Source organism: Balaenoptera physalus (assembly GCF_965194825.1).
Source record: "Balaenoptera physalus genome assembly, chromosome: 10".
Taxonomy (NCBI): domain Eukaryota; kingdom Metazoa; phylum Chordata; class Mammalia; order Artiodactyla; family Balaenopteridae; genus Balaenoptera; species Balaenoptera physalus.
The window spans coordinates 52,628,255-52,652,124 of NC_138889.1; the positions used below are offsets into that span (position 1 = coordinate 52,628,255).

Genomic DNA, 23,870 nt, shown 5'->3' on the forward strand with positions numbered 1-23,870 from the left:
TTTAAACATTAAGTATTATATACTTTTAAAAGTTATCCTTTATCAATTTAATACAGCTTTTGCTTCCTAAAGCATAAGTTTTTAAAAAATAGATATCGGGCTTCCCTGGTGGCGCGGTGGTTGAGAGTCTGCCTGCCAATGCAGGGGACACGGGTTCGAGCCCTGGTCTGGGGGGATCCCACATGCCGCAGAGCAGCTGGGCCGGTGAGCCACGGCTGCTGAGCCTGCGCGTCTGGAGCCTGTGCTCCGCAACAGGAGAGGCCACAATAGTGAGAGGCCCGCGCACCGCGATGAGGAGTGGCCCCCGCTTGCCGCAACTGGACAAAGCCCTTGCACAGAAACGAAGACCCAACACAGCCAAAAATAAATAAATAAATAAATAAATAAATAATTATTAAAAAAAAAAATAGATATCCTTTATCAGCTTAAGAGGTTCTCTTCTAGGGACTTCCCTGCTGGTCCAGTGGTTAAGAATCCGCCTTCCAATGCAGGGTGCGTGGGTTCAATCCCTGGTCAGGGAACTAAGATCCCACATGCCGAGGGGCAACTAAGCCTGTGCGCCACAACTACTGAGCTTGCACGCCTCAACAAGAGAGCCCACGTGCTGCAAATTACGGAGCCCACGCGCTCTGAAGCCTGCGTGCCACAATTAGAGAGAGAAAATCCGCACGCCACAACTGGAGAGAAGGCTGCACACCACAACGAAGAACCGATGCAGCCAAAAAACAGAAAAAAATAAATTCTAGTCCCAGTTTGGTAAGGTTTTCGGTTTTATGAATGGATGTTGAATTTTATTAAAATTTTTTCTGCTTCTATTGAAATGACGAAATGTGTTCATCCCATCAGTTAAGGTATAAATTACATTTTGATTTTTAAAAATATTAAACCAAACATATTCCTGATATAAATACATGGTTATAATGTACATTCTGGGTTTGGTTTGCTAGTATTTTAACATTTTTGTATCCATATTAAAAAAATGACATCAGCGACTTCCCTGGTGGTCCAGTGGTTAAGAATCTGCCTGCCAATGCAGGGGACACGGGTTCAAGCCCTGGTCTGGGAAGATCCCACATGCCGCAGAGCAACTAGGCCCATGAGCCACAATTACTGAGCCTGTGCGTCTGGAGCCTGTGCTCCGCAACAAGAGAGGCCACGATAGTGAGAGGCCCGCGCACCGCGATGAAGAGTGGCCCCCACTTGCCACAACTGGAGAAAGCCCTCGCACAGAAACAAAGACCCAACACAGCCATAAATAAATAAATAAATAAAATTAAAAAAAAAAAAAAAAAGAATCTGCCCTTCCACTGCAGGGGCGTGGGTTCAATACCTGGTGGGGAAACTAAGATCCAGCATGCCATGCCGCATGGCCAAAAAAAAAAAAAGAAAAAAAAGAAATCGGCCTATATATCCCATTTATCTTTGCAAAGTGGGTTTTACCATCTTAATTTTAGTTGTGACTCCTAAGAAGTGAATAACTGACCAGTGTCATATGTAGATAGTTGGTGACTATGCCAGTACTGGAAATCAGGTCTGTGTGAATACAAAGCCTGTTTGTCTCCTCTAAGCCACATAGCTTCCGTGAACACTTATCAAGGCTTCAAAACCAATTGCCCAGCTCGTAAATGTTTTGAAAACATAAGATTCAGAGAAGGAGCATAATAAGGGTAATAGCAGCAAATAGTCTTGGGAGGCTGTGCTAATATTCTGATTCACCAAAGTCAAGAAGAAATAATTCATCTGCATTTGAGGAGAAAATGTGAAGCTAAAAGCCTAAGTAGCTATCCGTGCAATTCCATAGGAATCAACTTTGCAAATAAGCATAAAAAAGAGAGAAAACACAGCAAAAAGTTGCTAGATCAAAAATATGACATGAGGGCTTCCCTGGTGGCGCAGTGGTTAAGAATCCACCTGCCAATGCAGGGGGCAGGGGTTCGAGCCCTGGTCTGGGAAGATCCCACATGCTGCGGAGCAACTAAGACCGCGAGCCACAACTACTGAAGCCCCCATACCTAGAGCCCGTGCTCCGCCACAACTACTGAAGCCCCCATGCCTAGAGCCCATGCTCCGCCACAAGAGAAGCCACCACAATGAGAAGCCCACGCACCGCAACGAAGAGTAGCCCCCGCTCACCGCAAGTAGAGAAAGTCCCCGCGCAGCAACAAAGACCCAACTCAGCCAAAAATAAATAAATAAATTTCAAAATATATGACATTAGATCATTCAAAAGCCAAGGGTAAACCAAATTATAGAAATTCAATTCCTCAAGATAAAAATATGGCTCCAGCTAAATACTGCAATGTTCAGAAAATGTGTTGAGGGAAGGAAGCTATTGATTATATATAGGCTAACTCGAGGGAGAAATTGAAAACCCACATTTCAGCTCTTGGATTTGAATAAACAAGAGAAAAACATCAAGATGGAAGAAGGATTCCCAATGCAGCATTAAAAATGTATTCATACTTGTTATTTTATCTTTATAAAACTTAGTGAAATGTGTTCACTTGATTTAGCAGCACAGCGTACGAGACACTGTAGGGATGGTATCTTCATTCCTTGAGGTGTCCCCATGGTGTCTATGAAAATCTTTGGAAACCAGAGTGTAAATCCTCACATTTTTCACACTTTACCTGAAGTACGTTAACAGCTATTTGCTCATAATATCTCCCATAAAAGTAATCATCATCTTTCTTAAGTTAATGAGGTTAATCACCCTTTTTATTGTACATAATGAGCCAGACACTGTGAACAATTTCTGTCTTCCTTCTCTGGGTTCTTGTCAAACCTTGTTTTAGTCAGGGCACACTAACTGCTGTAACAAACAGCCCTCACATCTCAGTGACTTAACACAATGAGTTTATTTCTGACTCAAATCACAATCCAATGGAGGTTGCAGGTGGTAGGGGGAGAAAGAGAGAGCCCCTTGCATAACGATTCTGCTGGATCCTCTGATAGATGAGGGAAGAGAGCACGGAGAATTGCATGGGAAAGCTTCATGGCTCAGGTTTGGAGGTGGTGTTGATCACTTCTGCCCGTATTTCATTGGCCAGAACACAGTAATGTGGTTGCAAAGGAGGCCAGGAAATGTAGTCCTTTTACTTGCCCATGTTTTGATGAACAACTAGTTAGTCTCTACCACACTAGTAAATCAGGAAGATTAAATGAATCCTTGTAAAGAGTTTAGCTCAGCATCTCTGAGCACACAGTGACAGTTCAATAGCATCATGTTAAATTCTTCTCAGTGAGGTAGGTACTGGTGTTAATCATCCTCATTTCAGAGATGAGAAAAAGACTACAAGAGGTTGCTTTCCCAAAATTGCATGACTAGTAAATAGTGGAGCTGGGATTAAATCTAAATAGCTCTGACAAGGTCCGTTTTCTTAAAAAACAGAATGTATGCTTTTGAGCCACCCAGTGAATGTATGTTCTGCCTTTGTACAGACAGACCACACTCTCAGAGGTTCAGCTATGCTCAGCATTTCTGATTTCCGGCAAAGTCATGTCACAGCCTTCCCATTTGTCACTCATAAATGAATCTGGACCAATCACTGCTAAAGATGAGACTGGGTATTCCCACTTCATTGCCGCGGGTCCTGTTGCTTAAACCACTGATCTCCACAGTGGCGTGTGCTCACTCTAGAGGTATGCAAGACAACCCACTGAGGTGTGGTAACAATTTCTGTAGCTTCTACGCATGTTTGTTATTCATCAGAAATAAAAATTAACCTCTATTAATATGAATTGAGCTTGGCATTCCCACACTGTCCCTATATTTGATGTTCACATGAGGTGTGAGTGGGGGTTCTTTCACCTTCAGCATTTAGCGACATACTGCAATTCAAAAAAGGATTTATGGATTTAAAAAAAATCTAATTTTCACTAAACTAAATTTCACAAAATGAGTTGGTTTAAAAAGATTGCTTTAAAAAACTCTTTGAACTGAAGATGACACATAGGACAAAAAATATGGCAGAATTTATACTACTACTTAGTGTCAGTCACATTATGAGGTTAAATACAACGGTGATCTAATCAAATCTGACAATTTGACCAAAAAAAAAAAAAAAAAAATCCAAAACTATTAAGTAGTGTATTTGAAATATCAATTTATAGCCACTATTAATAACAAGGTATAGAATCCTAAGTATACACTTTGCCCTGCGATAAAATTATTTAATTCAACTTCATTTTATCCCTTAATATTTTTTATTGTATCTATATTTCATAATGGACATCTTATACTAGTAAAGTAATATACATATATTGTATGCCTAAATTAAGTGTACTTAATTTGAGATTACTGACTTAGACAAAGCCTTTCCACCTTTCTGCAGTTAAGAGTTCTGGCCTGTGAACACAGCAGTGACTATAGTACCTAATGATCCTACAGTAAGTGTTAGTTGCTATTACTTATATTAATTCAGTTACAAAGCCCAAGGTTATATAGATGCTTCTGATACAGACACATCATTCATATATAACCCCCATTTTACTTCAAGTAAATAACATAATCTGGTCTCTCTGGAGATAGTTTCTTTGCCTGCAACTCATTTGCTGCAATTATAATGCTAGATCTAAAAGGCAGTCATATTGGCTTGAGGAATTCCAGAAAGGCCTCCTTCTAACCACTCTCCTTTAATGTGACTTGAGGAAACCCAGTAAGACCTCTCTTAACTCCTCCTCCATCAGCAAAAGCCTCCTACCTCATTCCTACCCAAAGCCCCACTGTTGGCATTTATTCCTGTGAAGGGGACTCGCTTCATTTCCCCAGCCCCCCGAGTTCACCTTCCCTGCTCTGGGCTTCCAAGCACCCAGTACAGTTGTCCCTTGGTATCTGCAGGGAACTGGTTCCAGGACACTCCGTGGATGCTCAAGTCCCTTATATAAAATGGTCTACTGTATAAACCTCAATAACAGCACTTTGAATATAGATACTTGTTGATGCGTCTGCCTGCCTGCAGAATAACATGCTCCCGGGGGCATAAAGGCTCTTATTCACAAACTTTGGAGTTAGTGCTGACTAGAGAAATCTTAGGCATGTTACTAAACCTCTCTCAACCTAGGGTCTCATTTATAAAGTGGGAAAATACTTCATAGGGCTGCTGTGAACATTAAGTGAGACAACACATTTTAAAAAATATTTGGCTCATTTTAGGTGTTCAAAGAAAGTTCTCTATCCCTCCCACCGAACACACTAATAAATGCCTTTTGGATGTATGTTAAGTGAAAGAAAGTGAAATTAATTTTGTTTAAGCCTTGAGATTCTCATAAAATATGACTTTTCTCTGAATAATAATGACTGTTTCAAGAGTGTTTACTACATCTTAGGTACTGTGATATATGCTTTATACTCATTTAATCTTCACAGTAACTATGTAAAGTAGATACTGCCTTACTCCCCACTTCGCACGTGAGAATACTGAGGCTTAGTAATTTATCCACAGTTGAGTGGAGGAGTCAAGACTGGAATCCAGGTCCATCTAACTCTAGGGCCCATATTCTTTTTTAAAAAAAATATTTATTTGGCTGTGTCGGGTCTTAGTTGCAGCACGCAGGATCTTCCTTGCTGCAGGTGGGATCTCTTAGTTGCAGCATGTGTGATCTAGTTCCCTGACCAGGGATTGAACCCGGGCCCCCTGCATTGGGAACTTGGAGTCTTAGCCACTGGAACACCAGGGAAGTCCCTAGCACCCATATTCTTAACTGCTTATTTACTACAGAGGAATACTTAAGGTTTAATACCCAATTTTCAGCCATGCTTAGGGCTGGCCCTGGGGTTTTTATTGCCAAACCCAGAACAAGCTGTATATATTTGGATTTAGAGCAAACATTGCACAGGCCTTTCACAAACACTTCATGGAGACTATCCTGTTCTCTCCCCAACAAAGCTGTGCCCTCTGAAAAGCAATGGGCATCACAGTGTCAGGAATCAGATCCTTTGAAGTATACAGCCCATGAAATAAACCTGCCTGGGCTTTGGTCAATCCCTCAGCTCTGAGCCAGCTGACAGGCAAAAGGGCCAGAGGCTCATATGCAATCAGTTCCTGGACAGGCTCAACCGTGCCACCTCCACCTTCCTCAATCTTTCTTATCCTTCCAACCTGATTTCACTGCAAGAAACTTGTAGTGAAATGCACCATTTCTTTCAGAAATTGCCCAATAACACCCCCTTAATCCTCCCCTTACTGACTCCCCGCCATGGACAGCCACACTTACATCGTAAATGACAATAGTGATTAGAGGTAATTAACAATGGAAGCTTTGGTAGTGGATTGGAATGGAGTACAGACTTTGGTGTCAAATAAGCCAGGATACAAAGTCCCGGCTTGGCGATATTGCTGAGCAAATTGCCTAATCTCTTTAAATTTCAGTTTTCTTATTGATAATTTAATGATGACAGTATTAGCAGTATTTTAGTGAGTTGTTATAAAGATTGAGAAACACGTGAATGGAATGAATGTAATGCCCTTGGAGCAGCGCCTTTGCTTACAGTAAGCACTCAAATGTTAGCTATAACTGTAGCTTGGGGTGAGTGAACAGTGGAAACCTGATTACTCTTCATCCAGAAAGTTCTTGTGTAAATTAAAAAGCCACTGGCACATAGTTGGTGATCAAAATATTGATCCATTTGATCAACAAACTTTTTGTTTTCCAGCTTAATACTAGTTCCATCACAAGCCTGGGTTAGATGTAGTCTTGCTGTCATGTATAAAAGGAACAGCACTATTGGAGATTAGGTAAACATCCAGATAGTTTCTCTAGTTAGATTGTACTAGGCCCTGAGGATTTTATATAAAGTTAGGGGCTAGATGTGTTTAGAAAGCTTTATACTTTACAAGGCATTCAGTTTTCCTTTAACCAATTTGGCCCTCACAACTTTATGAGGTAGTTATCATTCTACATTTGGAATTACTTGGAATGTTTGTTTTACACACCATTCTCCTCCAACTATGAGACAAGGACAATTTTTTCATCATATTTCTCTACCCAGATGAAAATTCAGATAAAAACACAGGCCTAAGTGTTTTAAGTGGGTTTCTGAATGGGGAGAGGTAAAAAAAAGAAATAGAAATCATTCCATCTAGAAAGCCAGAGATATGTTACCAACATAAAACAAGCTTTGGTACAAACCTTAATTTGTAAAATTACATAACCTCTACTTCAAAAACCTTAAAAAGATAAAGAATGTAATGCTGATCTTTTGGTTTGCACACAAAATTAATGAACTTAAAAGCAAGTTGGATACAATTTCTGCTCATAAAAGGCAAGCTGAACATGACTGTCAGTTAATGATCAGGAGGCATGGAGTAATTTTCTCAAATCTGTAAAGGACGGATAAAGGATGGCAGCACTATACAGTACTAGAAGCACAGCAAGTTAATGGAATATGTATCTAAGCTGCCTAAATACCCAGAGATGTTTCCAGGGTTGAGTTCTTACTCAGGTACATGAACGGGTTGCAGAGGGGCTGAAAACATTCCAAAATTATGGGTTTTGCACAAATGCAGATGTGGAGATTAGGGCAAGGAGAGGGACTTAGCTGTTTCTTTTTGTAATAGGAGAGGTGACATCCTAGATGGGTCCACAGATTTTCTAAAATCCTTAAGAGGTCCATGGATCCAGAAAATCCTTCTAGGGTATGAGTAAAATCCCTATTCATTCAGCAAACATCTGTCAAACACTTACTGTGTAGAGGCACTGTGCTTTCTGTGCCCTCATTGTGGAGAATGACATAAAAAACAAATATTCTGAACAATTCCCATGAATTCCTATTTGTCTTGTTATCAAGACAAATAGGCTCCCCTTTGTGATGTCTACCTATATGCTTATCTCAGTGACCTAAAGAAGATAGGCGTATATAAAGTGCCTAGCACATAGTAGGCCCTCAACTGTTAGTTCCTTTCCCTTCACATATCAATTTAAAGCCATATACATCTTCCCCTCTCTAGTGTTATTTCTAATATTCATTGAAATAAGATCTTGCATATGGAGGAATATGTTATCTAGGATGAGGAGGAGGAGGCATGGAGTGATTTTCCCATACCTGTACACATATAAAGGTCAGCAGCACTATAAAAATCCTTAAATAATGTAGGTAAAATACCCTACATTAAAAGTTCTGGCACATAGTAGGTATTGAATGAATAGTGGCTCATTAAAATTAAAAAAAACCAATGTCAGAACAGGTGAAAACCCGGAGGAAGTGAAAATAGAAGTAACACTGGTAGTTTTTATAGGTTTCATAGTCATAAAATGTGAGAACTACAGGGAACCTTAGAGTATATACAGTCATTCTATAAATGAGAAGACTGAGGGTCAGAGAGCTGTGCCACTGAAGCCCAATTCAGATCAGCCTTAACTGTGCTCTGCAGCTTCTGACATCAAACTACATGAACTTTTAGGGGATCATAATGCTTGCTAGAGTTTGGTTATTGTTATCTACAGATGGGTCTCTTTAGCTGAAACTGGAGGACAGAAATTCAGAAACACACACACACACACGGGTTTGTTTCTAGTTGAAGAAAACTGAAATGGACTTCAGAATATACTTAATCCAAACTTTTTTATAGATGATGAAACTGAGGCCCAGAAAGGGGATGTGACTTTTTGAGAACAGGTTACTGGCAGAATCAGTACTAGAATCCCAGTTCTGTAGCTCCAGATAAAAATTCATCTTCACGTGAAGGCCTTCTCTTCAGGGCTCATCTCTTTATTCGGTGTTCCTTATCTCTGAGAACCCAGGGCCCTTATACTAAACACAAAACATACTACCCATATCTACCCTTCCATGCACACTGTTCCACTGTCAGGCCCTAATCTCCAATTCTGCCCACTGACGCCTATCCTTTTTCTAACCCAAGACACACACACTACATACACCATGCACCCTTTACCTTTTCTGAGTCCTAATTCCTTTCAACAGCTTCATGTACACACCAAGGTGTGGATGACTAACAATGGTATAATGATTCAGCCCCTCCTTGGATATCTGTATTTCTAGAGGCTTAAGATAAAAGGTGCTGTCCCAAAAGACATACTTTTTTGAATTAAGAGTAGATAGATATACATAGAACATTCAAGCATTAATTTTTGAAAAATAAAATTAATTTTTATCACAAATTATAAAAAGAATTTTGGGGGGGTGATCGAACTGTTCTATATCTTGATTGTGGTGATTACATGACTGTGCATTTGCCAAAACCTGTAGAATTATACATCAAAAAGAGTGAATTGTACTATGTAAATTTAAAAATTAAAAAAAAATTTAAAAAGGGGAATAAAAAAGTGATTTCACAGCCCATTAATAACCTTTAGTTTTCCTGCCCAGAGGCAACCACAGTGCAATGTCTTATAATGACATTCTAGTGGTGGAAATTTAGTCACTGAGTCAGATATTGGGGAGATGTTTTTGGAAATGATTTTTTTAGAACTCTTAAACCAGGAAATCATCTATTCCATTATAATATTACACTGCAGCTTTTTTGACTTACAGATCTATTTTTCCATTTCTCCTCCACAAGACTGTTAGACTCCGAATGGCATGTTCCCTGTTTAGTTACCTTGGTGTCCCCCGAATCTACCTAGTATAATAGCTGACACCTAGTGGATACTCAATGAATATTTACTGAAGAAACAGAAGTCCTGTTTTAAGCACAGCAGGAAATGTGAAAATAAATACGGTATAGCTCCCGGTCTCAAAGAATCTTCAAACTTAGTGGTCATGTTACCTCAATATAGTTAGTAGTACACAAACTAAGTGGTAAATAAGAGGACAGAAGGTAGGGAAAGATTTTTGTGTAGGCTGATAATGGAAGCTGTCATCTTATTTTAATGTTCTATAATGAGCATTAGTATATTGTGTGTAACAGGAGACCCTTCAATGTCCTTTCATAGAGCTGTGGTTGATGAAAAACCTGGGTGACAGGAAAAGAGACCAGATGGAGGTAGTCTATCTAAAAATGTTTTACCTAATTGCAGAGTATCTTTTTATTTTTAAAGAAACTGAGGATGGAACAGCCTTTGACAAAACTGCATCATCTTGGAATCTACAAAGAATCAGGTCCTGAAGGAAAACAATTAACTAATATCACTAAAAACCAAGTCATTCTGGAAACATTTCACAGGCTTCCTTTAGAAGATAAACTTAAGTGTTACAGTAATGGCTTTATGGTCATGACATTAAACACATGATATAAAGCTCAGCTATTAATATTTTTATTCTTAAATATCAAGGCCCTCTCTGCACTGGGAATTAAGGATTCCAATTTAGTCTCCTGTCCAGGCCATCTAGGGTTTCATAAACAATGTTCTATTTCCTTCATTGTCTGTAACAGTCCACTTCACTAGCTAATATCTGTCACAAAAGAATCAGGTTATAAGAGGTGATGTAAGTCAATTATTACTTAAAGGATTAAGCAATCCATCAAAGTGTTATAATTTAACAACTTATTTATCCATTAAACAATTGCTGCATGCCTAACTGCGTATGTGCCAGGCAGAAGAAAAGAGTGTATTACCCACTGGTAACAATAACATCTGGCGGCCAAAAGCAGTTTACTGGTTTATGACCCAGTCATGTTGCAGCTTTGCGCTGAAAGGGGAGAGGTTAGAAGGTAGAATATTGTCACTGTATTTACGCTTCTAAGTACCAATCACCTAGATGACTATTCTGGAAAGAAAATAACTACAGGTCAACAATCCCTTATTGTAAACCCTTGGGACCAGGTGTGATTCAGAATTCAGAATTCCGTATAGTTTACAATGGCAATAAGGTCCATATACTGCATATTACGGAATGTCTCCAGCAGGGACTGGGGCAGCACGCTGTGATCAAACAGTATTTCTGCAGTGAAGTGAATGAATGCTCACACTAAGCAGCATGGATAAAGCCTATAAATGGTTTCACATAAGCACAGGCCAAGCCAGGTTTTACCTCCCAGGTACCCAATTTCTTCAAATGTAAAATGAAGTTCTATTGAACTTCGCCAAGTTATGGATTGACCAACATGAATGCTGAGTCAGAACTGAAATATGTATCTGTATCATGCATTAATTTAGATATTGGTCTAGTGCTCCCCATGTGGATCAAAAGGGCTTGAAAATCACTCCACTTTCATAAACATTTCCTTAGTCTAAACAATGATGTTTTCGTCTAAGCTGCTTTACTGCCTTCTAAACAAGCTATATGAAAATATACCCACTGATATTGGTGGGTATAGGTAGGAGGATGGGCATTAAAAAATCCTTTTAGCTGTACATTACCAACACAAACCCCAGAAACCTTGAAATGTTTTTCTGGGAGGGCAGAATAGAAAAGATGAAAAGAATATCAAGTATTAATACATTGTGAAAATAAAGCAGAGATTATTGCAGCATAAACTACAGCTTACCTAAATTTAAAGTTTAAAAAATATGTATTTTCAAATGAGACTTTAAAAAATGTGATTTAAATAGTTATGGAACTTCTGTTTTGTCATCAAAAGGCCTTGGTGTCACATGGTTGTTGCACCTCTTTGGGAAATGAAGGGAAAAAACTACAGTTGTGGTCTTAGCCAAATGGAAGCTACTTAGGTCTGGGATATTTACTTTTTCCTTTTTTGTTTCAACTAAAAGCAAAAGATACTAGCAGCAGTTCTTGTGCAGACTTTAAAAATGTCAAACAAACCTGGGCTCTATTTTCAACTCCTCTCTACTTGTTAACAGGTGACCCTCAGCTGATTTGTCCCTTAATTTTAAAATGCAGGTGATTTCTACCCTGAAGTACTGTTGAATGAAAATGGTAGCTAAACATATATTTATGGCAGTACTTACTAGCTTGCTACTGAGAAAAACAATATCCCTCGATTCACTTATTGAATGTCTAAGGAAGAAGAGGTATTTTTAATTTCCATAGTTGCAGGTAGGTTAATGTTGAAATGTTTGAGCAGTGTCTAGAGAAATAGAGGTACCACAGATTTGAGGCTGATTAGGTAAGGATAAACTAGTTGAGCGTGCCAGGAACTTTCCTAGGTTTTTGGAATATATCAGATACAGTGAACAAAACAGACAAAAATCCTTCCCTCAGGGAGCTTACACTCCAGTGCGACCACTTGAAGATACTAGCCCTATTCTTTCATTCTATCTATAAGAGATACTAGTTATAAACACCTCCAATCTGTTCATTTATGGAGCAGAGCATGTACTCCCTAGTATGGTATTCCATTTTTCATGTTATACTTTGATGAATTTAATATTCTCTAAAATTGTGAACCCCTTATGGTAAAGGTTCATTCATTTATTCTGTTATCGAGCTCTTAACCACGTACCAAGTATAGCAGATATAGACAAGCTTGGATACTTTCAGAAAACAGCAAAGCAGCCTCTTTCCCTGCCTGCCCCAACGAAACAAATGGAGATAATTTAGTACTTTCTAAAATTATCTATGTCCTCAACATGAGAAATTTGAGAGCTTTCTTAAGTCCACTTTATGGTGCAACCATTTTGATTTTGAATATATGAGGTAGAGCGTCACAAGTTTTTCAGTGCTTGGGTCTCTAAAGATCTTAATTGGGTCTTGGGTACAACAGTGAAAAAGAGAAAGTTCCTATCATTAAAAAATTTAGCCAGGGTTCTTAATCAGGGGTTCATAGTCAGAATTCAGGGGTCCATGAAATTGGATGGGGAAAAATTACATCCCTATTTTCAATAACTTCTAATAAAATTTGAATGCAGGCAACAGATCACAGTAGTGTTAGGCGTAAACGTGTCACAGCTGAACTCTGATGTTTTCCTATTACGATTGTTGCAGACAACTTGCTTGAGCCTGTTAATGAATTATAAAGCATATATATTTCTATGTCCAAAATTTGTTTAAAAATTTTTGATAATTATTTCAATATTATTGTCTCCCTTTATTATCCAATATACTGTATTTTATGCTTTTTAAAAACTTTTCTGAAAAGTGATCCATAGACTTCACTAGATTGACCAAGGGGTACATGACAGTAAAAAGGTTGAGTCTAATGGTCTAAAGGGTCATAGTAATCTTTGTACCTCCACAGCCTCTCACTAATCAATACGTATGTACAGAACGAAAGAAATGGATTTAGAACTGGTTGAAACAGTGCCCCGTATCCCCAAATACTGACACTCTGGATGTCTATGATAGGATACCATAGGGCTGCTTCTTATTCAAAATTTTTTAATCAAATGCTTTAGATGAAGACATGGAACATATAATTTGTTCATTTCCCTAAAATAAACTATACACCTGAATTAAGCAATACTTGATGTGGCTGGATTACATTCTTCATTGAACATACCTACAAAGAAACATTTAAAAAGTTTTGGCAACTGTGTCTTGGAATTGCAGCAATAAGAAATACTGAGCACAATGGAAAGTAGAGTTAGGAACACAAAAATGAGAGGAGGCCTATGTATTGAGGCCTGACTTTGGCAAGTTAATTTACCACGGTGCTTTCAAGTAAAACTAGGTGAAGAGGAAATCACATGGTGAGTGCCTTAAAAATACAGGTCCCCAGGGACTTCCTCGTGGTGTAGTGATTCAGACTCTGTGCTTCCACTGCAGGGGGTGTGGGTTTGATCCCCGGTCAGGGAACTAAGAGCCTACATGCCATGTGGTACGTGGCCAAAAAAACAAAAAAAAAACCTATGTATCTGGTGTTCTATGTTAAATGTTACTGTATTTTTAAAGATAAGGAAACAGATTCAAAAGTTAATTTGCCTAAGCTTATACCTTACTTACTAGTTTATTAGACCAGAAATCCAGAACCCAGGCCTGACTCAAAGGCAACTCTTTCAAGCTATGCCTTTGGAATGTCTTACAGACCTAACATTCTTAAAGTGAACCATAAAGATTGAACTCACTTCAGGTATTTGCAGACCAAACCCTGAAAATGGTTTTATTTTAGACAATACTTTCCTTATCTTCTAAATCTTTAAACTGTCAGTGATAGAATCCCTCAGTTAATTATAAATTATGGTATGAATATCACACATATATATGTTATGCATAAAATATATAGCGTATAAAGTATCACTTACTAAGCTAGGTATTTGGTAAACTGTTAAAACTGATGGGGCATTAACTTATAACATCTAAAGCAGAGAATCATACTCTCCATGATTAAAAATGGTTTAATTTTGAAGGATATATGTACTTTCAGTGAATCCTAATACATGGTGAGTAGATTTGCAAAAAACTTGTTTTTGCCTCAAAAGTGGTCTCACAGGCGATACTGCTTTATATATGCATTCAATTCTCACAGCAACCCAATGAGGGAGGTACTATTCCCACTGCACAGATGAAGCTGAGGCAGAGTTAAATAACTTGCTCAAAGTCAACACAACTGACAGAAGTGTGACTTCAACCCAGGCTGACTGGCTCTGAGACTATGCTCTAAGCCACTACACTATACTGCCTTTTGAGAGCTTATTAAATTTCATATTATTTTCTTAATTCTTAGGAAAACTCAATGAAGCTGACAAATACTATTTTTATAGGATTCAAAGTCTCAGACTGATGAATATACCCCAAATCACATAAGTACTGAGATTCAAACCCAGGTCTTTCCATTGCTAACGCTCATACTACTAAATCAACTTCTTATGAACCTATGGTGATGATCTTAAGTGGATTTAACCATCGTAAGGTATAATATAAACAAATACAATGTGAGATAGGCTGTAGGTCTATTTTGACTTCAACTAGCACAAAAAATTTTAACAGCATGTCCTTGCCAGTGTTATCAGAGGAATTACTTTCCAGTTATTTGAACTGTTAAGTGCATTTTAAGTGAACTTTACACAGTATCAAGATATATTCTAGAAATTTAGGGTTCTCTCAAGCTACGATGGGTTACACGTAACTTTTAAGTTTCTACTCAGATTACTGAAAAGCAGAATGGGTTCAGGTATGTAAATTAACAGCCTATATGAAGTTTATCTTTATCAGACCACTGAGCAGGTATTAATAATTAACAATTAAATAAGTAACTAAACACCTTAAATAATTAACTCAGCAGTAAACAGGGGTGTCCAGTAACTTTCTGAATCTGGGTATAACTTTGGGCCCATGACAATTACTCTAGTAATGTTGTTTTATCTTTTCCTCTCTCCAGATGGTTGAAGAGGTGGGAGACTGTGAGATATATTTTTTTATTTATTTAATTAATTAATTTATTTTGGCTGTGTTGGGTCTGTGTTGCTGTGCACAGGCTTTCTCTAATTGCGGCAAGCGGGGGTTACTCTTCATTGCAGTGCACGGGCTTCTCATTGCGGTGGCTTCTCTTGCTGCAGAGCACGGGCTCTAGGCACGTGGGCTTCAGTAGTTGCAGCATGTGGGCTCAGTAGTTGTGACTCACGGGCTCTAGAGCCTGGGCTCTAGAGCCTAGGCTCTGTAGTTGTGGCGCATGAGCTTAGTTGCTCCGCAGCATGTGGGATCTTCCCGGACCAGGGATCAAACCCATGTTCCCTGCACCGGCAGGCGGATTCTCAACCACTGCGCCACCAGGGAAGCCCCAAGATAGTCTTAAATTTGTTAGAAATAGGTTATTAGTCTGGACGGTCAAGTTTTAGCCTAAAATGGGGCATCTTGCTGATGTATGGAGGTTTGCACTATGCACTGCAATCCAAAATGTAACTTATAGCAGAGAGCAATTCACGGGTAGCCATAAGTTTGTCTTTTCATGGAAATACCTCAGGTTATTTCTTCTGGTACATCTCACGAAAAGCAACGAAACCTGAGTTACTGTGCCAAGATCTAGTAATAACCAACACTTTTGATATATTTTTTGATTATACAAAATCTTATCTGTCTTACCTGCTTCCTTCTTTTGCTGACATCTTTCCATTTATTCTGCCAGTTAAACTCCCAGAGAGAAACAGCAGCTCATTTACATTACTGGGTAATGGGATGAGAGTGAGTACAGGTTATGGAAAATTTAGTTCATATCAGTCAGAATTGTATTTTCCACTTTTGTGGAGGGCCTGGTTGCCCTAAGGTGTTAGTTGCTTTTCTCTCCTTGTGACAATTATTCCCTCATTTAAGTAATCTAAAGAATTTGACTATCTCAGATTTCTCCTCCTTTAGGTAAATGTACATTGATAAAATCTTAGCTGAGCAAGAAACAGACATGTCTTGTTCAAGTCTAACCTCCTGGTTCAACTGAGCACCACTTTTTCTAAAAGTGATTGTGAAGATCATCCCAGTCAGTCTGGCTAGGAAGAATTAATGATATAGGTATAAAGGGCAGACACCACCTTTTAGAACAAGGCATTTTTCAAAAGAAGCTGAGGCTCATGGTCATTGTTATGCTTTTTTTGGAACTGTCATAAAAACCACTATTCTTGGAGTACAAGTTAGGTTAAATGAAAGACCTGAAAACTGGGAACGAAATAATCAAATCAAATGAAAAGCACTGAGTATTATGTACAGAAAAAAAAATCACAAAAATACTTCAGAGCTCTTCCCCCTCTCCTCCTGGCCTGATTTCAGGGCAAGGTAGAATTTTAAGTCCTGATTCCTTTGGGAAATGATCAGACTGCCGTGAAGTAGAATGTGATTTTGACCCCGAAGTAGGAAGATTTAAATATAAACCCTCTTTCAATCCCACATGCCCTCTGTAAACTCTTATTTCTTACCTCTTTTGGAGCCAAACTTCTTAAAAATTATCTACATGCGGTGCCTACTTCTTTCCGCATTCCTTTCACTCACTCCTTAAACTCCTGAAATCTGGCTTCCTCTCAGTACTCCATAAATATTAGAATTTCCATACAAGAACCCAGAACTGCAACAAATGCAAAACGGATTCCAAGAATGAGAAAGACGAGAGCGCAGAGTTTATCCGGAAAACAAGAAAATCCAGCAACCCATCTTAGGCAAATACACTGCCAGATGAAATGCTACAATAATTGCTCATAAATTATCTCAGGACTAGTAAGAAACAAAGAAGCAAACAATTTTAGAAAGACAAAAACATGAATACTGAAAACAGAATAGTCAGGGGACTGAAACTCAAGAGGCATAATACCCGATATTAAAGATACAAAGAGTAAACAAAGCAGAGATGAAATGGAGATTCTTCCATTGAGCTTGCCAAATGTAAAATAAATAAATGTAAAGTTCATCATCAAAAACAGTCTTCATGTACTTAGATTTCAAATGACCTTTAAAAAACTGAGACTGTAGGTTAGTATCAAAATCAACTTTTGAACCAAGGTTTCGTGCCTTCCAGTCCAATTCTCTTCCTACAGATGTGTTACCCATGCTGGGCCCAAAACAGCACATTTCTGTCCCTTCATCTCAAGGACCAGATTTCAACCAATCCACCTAGCTGTCCTCAGGCTTTGTGTCAGAACTCTCCAACCTTTGCAACTTTAATATCCCAAGCTCAAAGAAAAATGTCATAAATTCCAAGTATAGGCTTTTTAGTAAGCCTATCCCCAGAAAAGGACCAGCATTTCTATCATGTTTTATTTAGCCAAGAAGAAAATCCATCTCCTCTGAAGCACCTTTGAAGCCTTCCTTTTAGTAGTTCGTATGGATTTCTTTATTCATTCATCAAATCTTTGTTCATAGACTAATATTTGTCAGTTCTGCGTTGTTAACTTTAATATTTCAGATCGTTCTGTTTAGAATGCTTGCTAACAGATCACTCTGATAGATATGCTTAGGTGTTTAGTAAATGCTGCTAAATTCCCCAAAGGGTATTACACAAACACATATAGAACTGTGTTGATTATTTCAGAGGTATCTTATGTTTTCTGATGGAGTTTTTGGTGGAAGGAACTGTATTTCAGATTTGTTTGTTTTAATCCATTGCAGTATTAGAAAAGTATCTTTCTTGTACATAGTAGATGCTCAATAAACATCTGCCGATTTGAAATACAAAAAACAAACAAAAAAAGCACTTAATTTTCAATTTTTGGGACAGAGTAAACGCTGTACCATCCTATTATTAGGAAAGTATTCCACTGAAATAGCATAGGACTGGTAAAGGTCATTTATATCACACTTATGTAAGACGTTATTTAGTTGCAGCTTAGCAATTGTAATGAAGTACTCTACTATGTTAACGTTATTTGCAATTGTATACTTCTGTACATCACCACTTAGGCAATTGCTTTATTTCAGCATGTTTAAAAAATAAGCTTTTCTATAATTTTTCTGTCTTGTATATAAAATACTATGAAACGTTCACAAGAAAATGGCTCTACATATGCTAACACTGAGCCACCAGCATAAATGCTGTCCAGTTCAATGGGGACAACTGCCAAGAAACTATGAAAGATCCCACTTAATACTACATTAATGACTAAAAGTCTGGTGGTGCAGGGTAAGGAAGGAGGAAAGCTGAGTTTTATTTTGGCTCAAAGGTGAAAAAAAATTATCATTTAGGTTATGCCAAGGGTTATGGTTACTGAACTTTATCTTATGGTGGTGGAGTAGCTCAAAAAGTCCCCAAGCTGTTCCATTTACAACCACCTATGTGCCAAACTCATCAGATCATGACTTAGGTGTAAAGAGGGTGACTCTGACAAACATTTCCTAAAATGTTTTAAGACAGAACTCATTGAGGACTGATCTTTACACCAAGTTCAAAAACATACAGCACCATCAAATAGTCCATATCAAATTAAGAATTATGAATACGTACCCACTTACTGTACATTAATTGCTTACAATTGTATATCTCTGCACTTTCCTTAAGTGGCTATATTCATGAACATATTTATATTGGATTAAGTTCATCTTCATATTCTTGCAAAGAAATGTTTTTCTAGTGCCACTTTAATTATCCAAACCTATTAAAAACTGAGAAATAAAAATCATAGGATAGACGGCTCACTTTTCTGGTTAATCATTAGCTATGAGCATCTTGATTTTGCATCTTGACATTGGGATATTTATATTTACTACATATACCTTTTGTGGCATATTACACCCAGCAGGTAAAATTATGCCAACTTGTTACAAACACAACAGTGGGCCAACTAAACAAGACTAGAAAACATACGTTTTAGTTTTCTGAATGTTGTTAAAGTAAAATGCTTAAAATATGAAACATTAAAGTTTGCTGAATGAGTTAAAGATCTTCCCTGGAGAAACTCCAACTGCTGAACCCTGTATGACAGGCTCACCTGAGTCTACTTTAAAAATACACGCTGTCGAACACATTTAATATAAAGCTATAATACAATTATAAAAATTATAATATATAATATAAAGATAACTTTTGGTAAAATGTTTTTCATTTTCCCCCTTAAGTTTGCTTGTCTCAATTCTGTGATCAGCTTAAAATAATTCTTACTGTAACTGCTGGGTTTACATCACCTTTGGGTTGCCGGCATTTCATTTCTGAGAATGCTAAGAAAATTGATTCTATTTTGGAAGACACACAGACAGGTGGACAACATAACTGACGGCTGTTCTCTCAAATTTCATAGCTTAAAATATAAAAGCATTTTAGAACTTTGAAGGCATGAAACAATTCTAACATTTTTCATAATTTAGGACATCATCTTTTAGAGAATTAATTAACTACACTGATTCTCAGTAAAGACAGGGCCTAATTTTCATAATCAACTGCTGGGATTTTTCAAACTATACAAGAACACAAACAAAATTTTATTGTAATGTAATTCTTTTGACTTCAGTCACCCCAGGCACTACCACGATCTCAATACCAAGAATTTTACATTCCTTACGTGGTATGGGCTGAAAAAAAATAACTGTTGCCCTATATCATCATTTTATCAAAGGAAAAACTGGAACTGTATTTTCCTAAGAATTTGGTCATATAAGTTAGACTTATCAACAAATTGTTAAGGTAATCCCTGTCTACTTTTTGAGACTACTTTTTAAAAACTTAAAAAAAAAATCCACAAGAAACTTACATGTTCCAAAGTCCTCTGCTAAATGCTTTACATAACTTTGTTTAATCCTCACCATCACCCCATGAGGCTGCTATTACCACAGGTGAAGTGCATACCACTATTACCACTGAGGCTTAGAATGTTACGAATTTCTGTAAAAAATTAGCAAGCCATTCAAGACAGATTTAAAACTGAAGCAACAGGAGTCCAGAAAGGCCACTAATATTACTGTCCAACACACTAAAGTCAGTCTTCATATACCATCTCCAAGAGGACTTCCCTCCTCTGAAGGAAGACTTATTGAGTGTTTGACTCTTGGGGCTGCTTTAAAATTTTCATATGCTTGTTCTCTTTGTCTTGTCTTTATCCTTTAGCAGATATGAATGAAAGAATGTTACATGATTTTGAATGTAAAGATCACAAATGTAGTAATGAGTCAAAGAATTTTGAGCTAAAAAAAAGATACTCTCTCATATATCATGTACCCAAATACCAAGAATACTACAATAACATCAATAATTTAAAAAAATTAGGATTTAGGGCAAGGAGTTAAAGAAAAATTATTTTCAGAAAATTCTAATATCTTTTTGCCTCTGTCTAGATATTTCAGTTTCTTTTAAATATCTGAGTAACTTTACCATAATTCTGTCATAGCTTTGAGCTCTTACTGGTTAAGTGTCTCTTATGATCAGACTTTCTTAGTATTAGACTAAACCCTCACTCTAAGAAATATCCAGGAAGTCAGGATATTGTGGTATTCTTAAAGCTAAAATTGATGTCCCCTCCTCCACACCATGCATAAATTGATCCCTAGGTCATCTACACATCTTCAATTTATTTATGAATATATTTAGTAATAAACCTAAAATCCTTGCCAAAATTTTGTTATTACTTGTGTGACACACCACAAAAAACCACAAATATGGGATGTGGAAGGCTGCTCTACCTGACCCCTGTACACTCACCTCTAGTGTTTTAAAAATACACAACAGCTGGTTACAACCCTGGACAATAATTCAGCTGGATGAATGGTGGGCAACAGCTACACATTTCTAGAGTTCTACAGGTGATCCAGACACTTGACCCTGTTGAAAAAACCCTTGATATAATAGCAACTAACTCAATACTCTTTAATGAACTACCTATAATTATAATACAAATCAATGTCCTAATTCTCTTTTGACAGAGAAAAAGAAGGTAGGTTTCTTTATCTACTTAAGGCATTCCTAATTCCACTTTTCAGCTTTCTAACCCAGTTTTTTCTCTGGGACACTGAGGTTATTCTTTCAGAAGCTGGCATCTTCAATTCCTCTAATACTAATTTTTTAAATTAAATTTCTACACAGAGTACATAATTTTTTTTCCTAAAAGTTAAGGGTCATGGAGTTGTTTTTTTGAGATAGTAACTAGATTTGTTTCATTTCTTTATGGTTAGATGTCCATTGGATATAAGGCTGGAAAAATTTCTAACTACCCAATCACATGACAAATTATAGAAATCACTACATTATACAGGTCTCATTTCTCACATACAGTATTTCTGAGAACTCTGCTGGGTCCCTCCTCCCCCCCAACCCACCATTTGTCTTCCATAGTAACTCAAATTGAGGAAGTTATTGCTTACATAAAGAAGTATCATAAAACGAACAAGATAAGTTCATATAAGACACAATACCACTCCTGAATCACCAAGCCCTAAAAATAATTTGTAAGCGTTTGAAACTAAGCCTAAATGTAAACCTGTTCAGTCTATTTCATCTCTATTAAGCTTAAAACACGTCTATAGTTATACTGATGATCAGAAAGAAAATAGTAAACATCTTGTACCTTTTCCTATACTTACCAACATTACTTGCAAAAAAGGTATTTTTGAATAACAAATAATTTCATAAGCTCTTCCCATTGTTGTATCCATGGATAAGTGAGACCAATACATACTACCTTTGTTTAAAAATGAAACAAAGCCACTCATCTGCCTTGTTCCCAGAAATATTATATAAGATCATTCTTTATAAAACTGTTTTTGTAATCATCTGCATACATTTGAGACATGTTTCGACCATGCTTTTGTCGTTTATAATCACTCTGCCTAGTCTTTCCTTGATACGATAATCCATTTATCAGCTATCATTTTAACTCCTAACAGGTGAAGTGCATACCCCTAATGACCCAAAGTGTCAGTTAATTTTGTTTTTCAGGATAATACACAAAAGGAAAGGAGAAAAACAGCACAAATATATCGGCATTTTTAGCCCTTCGGACACCCTCAGGAAGAAAGAAATTTCCCATCTTTTCATAGTGTAGACAGACTCTGAAAAAGAACAAACACACAGCATTGTTTTAGTAACACAATCTGGAAAAAAACACAGTCCATTTGAAATACTGGGCAAAACAACTTAAAGACCAATGACTTTGGTTTCAGCTACCTAGTTTAAGAGAAAATTAGTTCCTAAAGTGGTCGTATATATGGAGTTCCACAAATTAAACACTAAATGTATTTTTAAAATAAGTCCGTGATCCATGCTACTGAAGATCCCGTCTCCGCAGTATTTTTAGCATAACACTCTAGGTTTATTCAAGAATCCCAGTTACTCCGGAACCAATCTCCAGCCGCCAATAGGTCTATCATCAATATTCCCTTTCAACACCTCCCTGCTTTCGCTGGCAGGTATGAAGATGTCGTTTTAAACCGGGTGTGTTACTCCTGTAGGGCTCTTCCTGTCTTTTCTTTATTTCGGGGCCAAAGCACCGTCCCTTTCCACCTTAGCTACCTTCCAACATCGATTTCTTTGGAACCTTCTGCAAATCATTCCTGTATGAAAAACCAATGAGGGTACGACACCCCGGGAAAGGGTAAGGATGGTTGAAAAATGAATGACAAGAAGATAAAAATAAATTTGGGAGGGAGAGCCCAACTCCGTAGGTGGAAGCTTCCCCGACCAAAGGCGACAGAATCGCCACCCGGGGTCCCCGCACCCCCCAAAAATCACAACCGCCCCGACTATCCTGTTAGGGGGTCTCAATGCTGCTCTGGGCCCAGGAGTACACTGGCTCCCTCAATCCCTTAGTTATAAAATGGAGCAAGAGGAGTAGAGGGCCTCCGCAACCCCTGCAAGACCGTGAGGTCAAGGCCCACTCGGTCTCTCATGCCGCCACCAGCCGGACGCGTCCTACTCAGTCCCCAGATGCCGCCTCCATCCCCCGGTGCCCAGGTTCGGAACCCAGGCTCTCCGACAGGCTTGTCCTCCTCCTCACCGTCCCCTCTGCACCACCACTCGACTCCCGCGTTCCCTAAACCTCAGCCGGCTCCGCTGAAACGTCCTGGCACTCCTAACATGGCGGCCGACTCCCCTTCGCTCCCTTTGCCCGCTCTGGGCGCGTCCGACCTTGGCGCATTTTGGGCATTGTAGTTCCGGCAATAGCCTCGGTGTCCCCGCCAGGCCTTGAGGAGACTACAATTCCTAGAATGCACCGCACCTGAGCATGGCTATTGGGGCCTTTTGGACAGAGGGATGATGTCATTGCAAAAACCCCACTGCATTCATTGTGCTAAGGTCTATCCGCCCCCCTGCTGCTGCTAGGCTTGCGATTGCCGCTCGCTCCAGCTGAGCTAAGAGTAGCAGCAGCACCAGGGCAGGGATTGACTCCAGCCCTTGGACTTAGGACATCGCAACACCTTCCCTTGCGTGCGTGACTCATTCGCACATCCTTTCTGTTTATGCCTGGGGTGGGGAGAAAAATCCCAAACCAGGTGAGTTGAAGTGATTTATTCAAATGGTTCTTACCAAGTTATTCCTCCCGCTTAGTTCTCAAGGCTTTCTTTTGGGAAGGTGGGGGCGGGAGGACTGAGGAGGTGCTCGCAAACGCTGCTAAGCGAAAAGCTCTGTGCAATTTGGGTCACTGCAAAGAACAACTACAGCAACCTTCCCCCGCCGGAGGACCGATGCCTGCCAGTTCCCTAGTCGCAACTCCCCTCAACCTTTTTGGAGGCTGGG

The 23,870-nt window shown here is 38.5% G+C and overlaps 1 protein-coding gene and 1 long non-coding RNA gene across 6 annotated transcripts in view; one reads left to right on the plus strand and one right to left on the minus strand.

Annotated features, from left to right (window-relative positions):
• Positions 1 to 418: 418 nt before the first annotated feature.
• Positions 419 to 23,262, minus strand: LOC309636777. Of its 3 annotated transcripts, none has more exons than XR_014250215.1 (3): positions 23,131 to 23,262; positions 1,301 to 22,186; positions 419 to 1,024 (listed from the first exon to the last, which is right to left on the minus strand). It is a non-coding gene; the product is annotated as an uncharacterized lncRNA (long non-coding RNA). The 3 variants fall into 3 exon arrangements; XR_014250216.1 differs by having other exon boundaries at positions 1,301 to 22,687; positions 23,131 to 23,237; XR_014250217.1 differs by having other exon boundaries at positions 428 to 1,024; positions 1,301 to 3,140; positions 15,821 to 23,237.
• Positions 23,263 to 23,405: 143 nt separating this feature from the next.
• Positions 23,406 to 23,870, plus strand: part of RAB30 (RAB30, member RAS oncogene family) — an 86,655-nt gene continuing 86,190 nt past the window's right edge. Inside the window, exon 1 of one of the 3 annotated variants that reach the window (XM_082410285.1) lies at positions 23,406 to 23,626. The gene's annotated coding sequence lies outside the window, so the exon portion shown is untranslated. The remainder of the gene's footprint in view (positions 23,627 to 23,870) is intronic. The other 2 variants (XM_082410284.1, XM_082410286.1) reach the window with 2 other exon arrangements.